The sequence below is a fragment of the Chenopodium album genome, chromosome 22 (assembly GCF_948465745.1).
Source record: "Chenopodium album chromosome 22, dcCheAlbu1.1, whole genome shotgun sequence".
Classification (NCBI taxonomy): Eukaryota; Viridiplantae; Streptophyta; class Magnoliopsida; order Caryophyllales; family Amaranthaceae; genus Chenopodium; species Chenopodium album.
The window spans coordinates 10,001-16,924 of NC_137855.1; the positions used below are offsets into that span (position 1 = coordinate 10,001).

Genomic DNA, 6,924 nt, shown 5'->3' on the forward strand with positions numbered 1-6,924 from the left:
ACACGAAAAGAACTATAGTTTTCGCATAAAAGCTTCCTTCAATAGCCAATTACCACAATATATAACCCCTGAACAAAATCAAAGCACAAGAGGCACATAACACGAAATAGGATTTCACCTGTCTCACATCCCTTGCAGCAAAGTCATCTCCATGTTCCTACAAGAAAATTACAAGATATTAAGCCATTAAGCACATTCAAGTAGATAAAACAAGCAACTATACTCAGTAAAACAAAAAATCTTACAGGATCAAAGAATTTTTCATGAATGCTTTTAAGGACTCCTAGAACAGTTGCAAGTGCTCCATCTGCCTCATTCTCATCACCTTTCAACTCTGATAACGACTTACAATTAAAGCCAAATTGGCGACAGCTAGAGGAAAAGTAGTGATATCTTTCCATCAAAATCAAATTCTTCTTGTGCTTTTGCCAAACCTATAGATGTTTAAAATTCCCAAATTTTTCAGGCTTCCAATATACACGTCTTTAAGAGTTTCCATTCCACAAGCAGTAAAATTAATTAAAGAAAGGCGATACAACAACAACAAAGCCTTAATCGCAAAATAAATTAGGGATGGCAATACAAATAACAATTGTGAATCCAACAATCTGATCATAATAAATTAAGATTGTTAGTCTTTAGTACCCCTCGAAACCTTGTCAAACTCCAAGTTTCAAAAGAACATGGTTAGACAGACTTGGCCCAGGTTTTAAATTGACAAAGCAAAATACAAAATTTTGACAACAAACTAACATTTAGCATAACAATAAGCATTTTGTTTTGGAAAAAGAAAGTGAACAAGTATATATAGAAGATGGTTGCAAGTAGAAACAATAAAATATATTCTTAACAAATGATATGGTACTGTACATTTTCACAAGGGAGTATGTTTTATGACTTTTATCTCTTCCATCAGTGTGGCAAATGCTTTCCGGTTACAAATAAGCCGATTGATGCTCCATGAGTAGCCATTAGACAGACTACTTTAGACAAGAAACTTATTATTTAGAAGAAGAAAGAAGAATACAACCAGGAGGCAAAAAGACCTTGCAAACAATAGCTATCAAGAAAATAGAAACTCAAACCCTATTCAATGCACTTCTATCATACTTCAAATTTTAGAAATCAAGATGACTTGTTCCTTATCAAAACTTCCTACTCTTAAACCTGTAATGTTGTCTTTAAAATATTCTGCATACGGTATAAGGGTAACTAAGGCTTTGCTTAAAAGGGCCTTGCAACCCAAGGGTATGCCCCTTCCTAATTGCAAATAAGTAAACAATGTCATTTTAAAAGCACATTTTAAGAAAAAATTCCCGTAAAAAATAAAAAAATAAAAAAAAAAAGGAGGTTTTCATCTGCATAATAAAAGAGACTTGAAGTTCTAAAATCATGCTCTTAAGCTATTGTGTACCAATTTATTAATGAAAAGGAGTTAAATAACATGACACAGGGCCTACATAACTTATAATATGGGGACTAATTCATAATGCATAAAACAACATCAACAAAGTTTACAAACAGATTACAATCAAAACCATCCTTATTTCCAAGCAACAAACACATCTTTGTATTAACAATACACCTAGAGATAAATAATTTGTCGATGTCTCGACATGTCATATTTATGTTTATAATAAGGGAATTTTTCAAACTTGTACATTGAAATAATTTGCAAACCTGCAATTCAAAATATGCACCCCTAAGCTACGATTAAAACCTTAATTGCTCCAATTGCTTTATTCCTAAGAGATTCTACTTTGTTCAAAGATGTTCTCCTAAAGTTGATTCCAATAAAAAAAAAAATAAATAAATAAATAAAAAAAATTGTTGCAAGACTTGCAACTACCCTTCCAGGCTCAATTAATGAACAAGTGAAAGGAAGATGCCTTAAAACAGCTAATATTTATGGCTATTCTTTCATTTTTAAACTGTAATTTTAGGAAACTTTGTAAATATTTGAAATAGTGGGGTGCATTGTAAATTACGAGTAACTTATAGAACAAATAAACATGCCAGAATTATGCATACCCACATAGCCAGGACGCCCATGGTTCTAGTTATATCGTCTGTGCCACTTTAAAGAAGGCGCCAACATTATTCCACACATGAAAAAACAAAAAATGAAAATTTGAATTGGCCATTATAAAAAATCCAATTTATACAGACAACCATCAATACAACAGGGAAACTCATGAAGTGATGATAAGACAACAATAGCACTATTAACGTCAAAATATAATTTGGAGACAACTAATAGATATATACAGAACAATACGATAAGGTGTGAAGAACAAGATACTACCAACTGAACAATAAATTAATGGAAGAGAACACAGTAGCACTTACAGCTTCTGTATCATCAAGTATCAAAACAGCACTCTCTTGACCCAATACCACATCCAACCCCTTTTGATGTCTTTGAGTGCAATCGGTGAGACGTCCAGCTCTTTAAGAAAGAAGGTTCGTCCTAGCTTAGTCGAAGGAGAAATAACTCTTGAATTAAAATATACACACCCAGGATCAAGAAGCTTTGCCATTTCTATCGCATAAGGGCGCTCACCCATGGTATAAATATACATTTCAAACAAGTTACTTGCTTCTTGCAGAAAAGTACGGACAAATGGTCTTTAGCTTCGTCATCATGCGCATCATATCGAGTCGAAATAAACTACCCTTTGAGATATCTGTCAGATGTGAAGTATGCACATTAGATAAGAAAGGACAAACTCAAAAGGACCACTAAAATGGTTTTTTGGACAAGATGGGAGAAAATAATGAGACGGAAAGGCTGGAAGGTGGGGGAAAAGAAGAAATGAGGAGGGCATAATACCTGAATAGGCAAGAAAATTATAAGTATGCCTTGTAGACAATAAGACCAAAACAAACAACTAGCAGTAACGGCAGTATTAGCATGAATCAGAATCTGCAAAGTAACTAATACTATGCCCATTTGGCCATTTACATTTCTCAACAGGGAAGCAGAAAGGCCCAAAAGCACAAGTCTCAAACCTACATGAGATGTGCATGTGCAATCTCGATAAAGGAAAAAATTGATTCGATGATTTGTTTGTCTAAACAAATCCATCTTAAAGAAGACTTGCAAAATAGAGTCAACAATACAACACATTTACATATATCTTCTATTAAAATAATAAAGAAACAAGGATACATATCTCATGCCCCATAAAAGATAGCTGACGCTATATAACTAAAGTCAGACTCAAAAGAACTCGCACAATATAGCTTGTGAAAGCGCCAAATGAGAAACTAGAAGTCAATAATTTGCATGTCAGAACAGACTACATCAAGAGCAAGATTGGAAAACTGTGTATACACAGCAATAAATTGTGTCCCATTTCTAGAAATGCAAATGAAACGTTGAAGCATTTGTTTTCTCCTTGTGATGAACATATGAAATGTATGATCATATTGACACAATGGTTTCATTTCAAACAAAAGAAAAAAATAATCAAGTAGCTGACTGGATGCAACAGTTAAGGAGCTTTAGAGGAACCAGCTTTAGGAGGGGAAAAAACGTAGCAATGGCAATGGGCAGCCCCTAGTGTCTGTCTAAAAGATTTGGAAGGTCAGTTATGAAGCCGTTTGCTGGAATCAATCAGAACTGTGGCTTCCACTGTACAAAAAAATCTAATACAGTATCAAACATTAGAATTAGACAACTTACAGGACAGAGAAGATCGCGGAACAATGAAGAAAATCGATAAATTGTAACATTGTTAGTTATGTGCTACAGGTGTAAAAAGGCCATGCTATGACCTGCTTTAGTTGTATGACCTTGGTTCAACCAAGTGTCTTGGACAGTTGGACTGTACTTGTTTTTCTAACCAAAGACGGTCAATTTTTAGCAAAAGGGGCCATTGCCAATATTTTTCATTAGTGAAACATACTAAGACAGAGACACAGAAAGAGTGTAAACGGACCAACCTTGAAAGGAGTCAGTGTGACCCTTTAAGTACTCCTCTTCTGCATTTATATCTTCTAATCGAGTTGAATTCAGCAATGTGTGATCCAAATCAAGTACTAAATACAGTTTCTTACGGCGAAGCAAAGCCTTCACATCAGCATTGCGTAACCGTGAGATCTCATCACTACCAAGTCTCAAGTCCTGCAGTTGCAATTTCTAAGGATCTCAATATACTACAAAAAACTTTTCAAGATATAATTCAGCAAAAAAAATCAAATAAAGGCTTTCCAATAGTAATACCATAGCACTGCAGTACATTGCAATGACAATGAGGCAGGAACAAAATGTAACAAAGGACGGAGATCAATCCAATATACTCTTTAATTCTTTATACTTTTATAGCTCTACAATGATTTATCATGAATTCAATATATGTAGGATTGTAGGTTACATTGCAAGCTAAAAGTTTTGTGTAATTGTGGTTTTCATTTTTTGGTGCATGTGATCAACCTCGCTTAAGTGTGTTCAAATCGATCGGATTAGTGATATACCTTGTGAATGTATCCGAATGCAACACCAGCACTGTCCTCCATTCTCTTTCCACAACAAATGCACATATCTCTCAGGAAACCCGGATGTGGACATGAATCTTTTACATCTTCATCTGGATTAGTGAAACAGTATATAGAAAATTAAAAATTCGACGTTAAAATTCAATATATAAACAAAGAAAACTCTTTAAAAAAAATAGCTTTATTATCAATTAATTCTAGACTTTAAAACAGACCTACCTCTTCTTCAGCCACCACATAGGAACTTAAACTTTGCACCTCCTCTCCGTTTTCGATTTCCAACACTTTGCGCCTTTTGATCCTAATAATTGAAGCATTTAATAGAAATTAGAAGTTTAAACTAATTGCAGATTGATAGAAAGGAATAGAATAACAACTCTGACAAAAAAACACTTACCCAAATTCATAGTATCGTAAGAGCAATCAATTAAACTAATAATACCTAAAAATATATGGCGAAAGCAATACGAAGAAAAGAAAAAAAGAAGAAGAAGAAAAGGTTCATAATTTGATTTCAGTGTGTCTAAAAATTAAATCTAGAAAAGTAAAAATTCAATTGAAAAGGGGACAAAAGATAATCCAATAGTATACATGATATAACCTTTCAATTTCGTCATCATTATCTTCATTAGCATCAATGTCTTGATCTGGGGATTGATCAGAGGAGGCAGAGTCTAACTCAGCATCAACAATTGCCAAAAAATCATCACTACTTGATAAATTAACAGGAGAATCAGTTGCAACACTCATCTGCAACTGCAACATTCACAATTGCAACGAAAATGATTTAATGCCAACTAACAATTGATAATTTGAGCCGAATTAACATTTATTATGCTAGTTTACTTTAAAAAATACTGATGATTGAGCCGCATTAGCAATTACGAAAAAATGCAAAAATATTTGTATTTCGACTCACGAAAAAACCCAGAATTATATCGACGAACAAAACCTAAGATGGAGCTAAACCGAACAAGATGGGAGAAAAACCCAAAAATACCCCCAAGCAAATAAAATTTGTTTGACTGCCTAAGCCCTAATTGCCTCTCATCCGATTAAATATTTGTCTTGTAAACAACAGTTATGTACAAACAAATAAATATCTTTCCAAAAAAAAAAAAAATACATATCAGTGGCAATTTTATAAATAATAGTACTAATGAATGGTTTCAGCAGTATTTTTCATGCTCCAGTAGTACTGAACTGTTTCAATAATACTACTAAACGGTAACAATAGTACTACGAGGTAAAAAGGTTTGCTATGTAAGATTAGTTGTGCATAACTGTTATGCATTACAACTTCCTCATCAACTTATGCCCCAAATCCTATCATACAACCAGTTGCATAACATGAAATATGCAATTGTTATTGTTTACGGGGGATTCAAATGTTAGTTCGTTCAATCACCTCGGATGAGTACTTGCACAAAGGAATATTTCTTGTCGAAATATTTATATCCGAAGCTCAAGTTAGTAATCGGAGGAAATAAATGTCGAGAGAGAAAGTAGAGAGAAGGGGGAGGAAAATTGGGGATGTGAAAAGTGAATTTTGTTTTTGTGGGAAAAGCATTAAGTATGAAAATCTTTCACAAACCTTAAGAACCTGACTGACTAGGGATTTGGACACTTCCAGATGATATGAATATAAGGAGAGTTGGGTGGTGTATAACCAACCAACAAGTGAACAATTACTTTCGAATCGACCCTCAGTTGAACTCTTCTATGACCTCCATTCCAAGCGATAGCCAATCCCCTCATTACAACCAATAACTCAGCCCTGGTACACGAACAAAACCCACAATTCAAGGAAAGACTTCGTACACTTTGCCATCATGACCTCGAATCACCCCTCCTGCACCAACAACCCTGGGATTCCCTTTTGAAGCTCCGTACCCAGCCTATAGGTGGAGCTTCCCACCTCAAACACTTCCCATCTCTTCCTCTTTTTCATCATATTTTTTCCTTTACTATCTCAGACCCTTTGAATAACTTGTACCCGAGCTGAAAAAAGTAGCTTGGTCTATAGGAACATCCACCGATCTGTCAATGCTGCGAGCATTACGCCATCGTCACAACCACCAACAGATCACCGCAACACACAAGAGGCCACTCCACAAAAACATCATTCTAATGAGCTTGCAGATTGTGAGTATTCCAATTCTGAAATTGATGTGGGAGGGTGGTCGGGCATCGCCGGCACCAAGGGAGGGGAAGGAGGTCTAGGCGGTGGCCGACAGTCGAGGGGAAGGGGGTTAGGTTGGTGGTTGGGTTGCTGGTCTTGGTTTTTTTTTTTTTTTTTTTTATTCTTATCTTTTTTATACTCCATTTCAGCATGTAATTTTGTCCATTTCACAGGTACGTTTTTTTTAACATAATTCACAGGTACTTGTATATTCTATTGGCAAATTCTAGCACCCTAAAAGA

At 35.0% G+C, this 6,924-nt stretch overlaps 1 pseudogene across 1 annotated transcript in view; it reads right to left on the reverse strand.

The window, feature by feature from the left end:
* The window catches only part of LOC145605923 (RNA polymerase II C-terminal domain phosphatase-like 4), a 7,505-nt pseudogene extending 2,072 nt beyond the window's left edge, over positions 1–5,433 (reverse strand). The window contains exons 1-8 of the transcript XR_014105160.1: positions 5,102–5,433; positions 4,716–4,801; positions 4,480–4,592; positions 3,949–4,129; positions 2,483–2,687; positions 2,350–2,435; positions 246–434; positions 119–157 (exon numbers count right to left, since the gene is read on the reverse strand). The product of XR_014105160.1 is annotated as an RNA polymerase II C-terminal domain phosphatase-like 4 (transcript). The remainder of the gene's footprint in view (positions 1–118; positions 158–245; positions 435–2,349; positions 2,436–2,482; positions 2,688–3,948; positions 4,130–4,479; positions 4,593–4,715; positions 4,802–5,101) is intronic.
* Between the last annotated feature and the right edge of the window lie 1,491 nt (positions 5,434–6,924).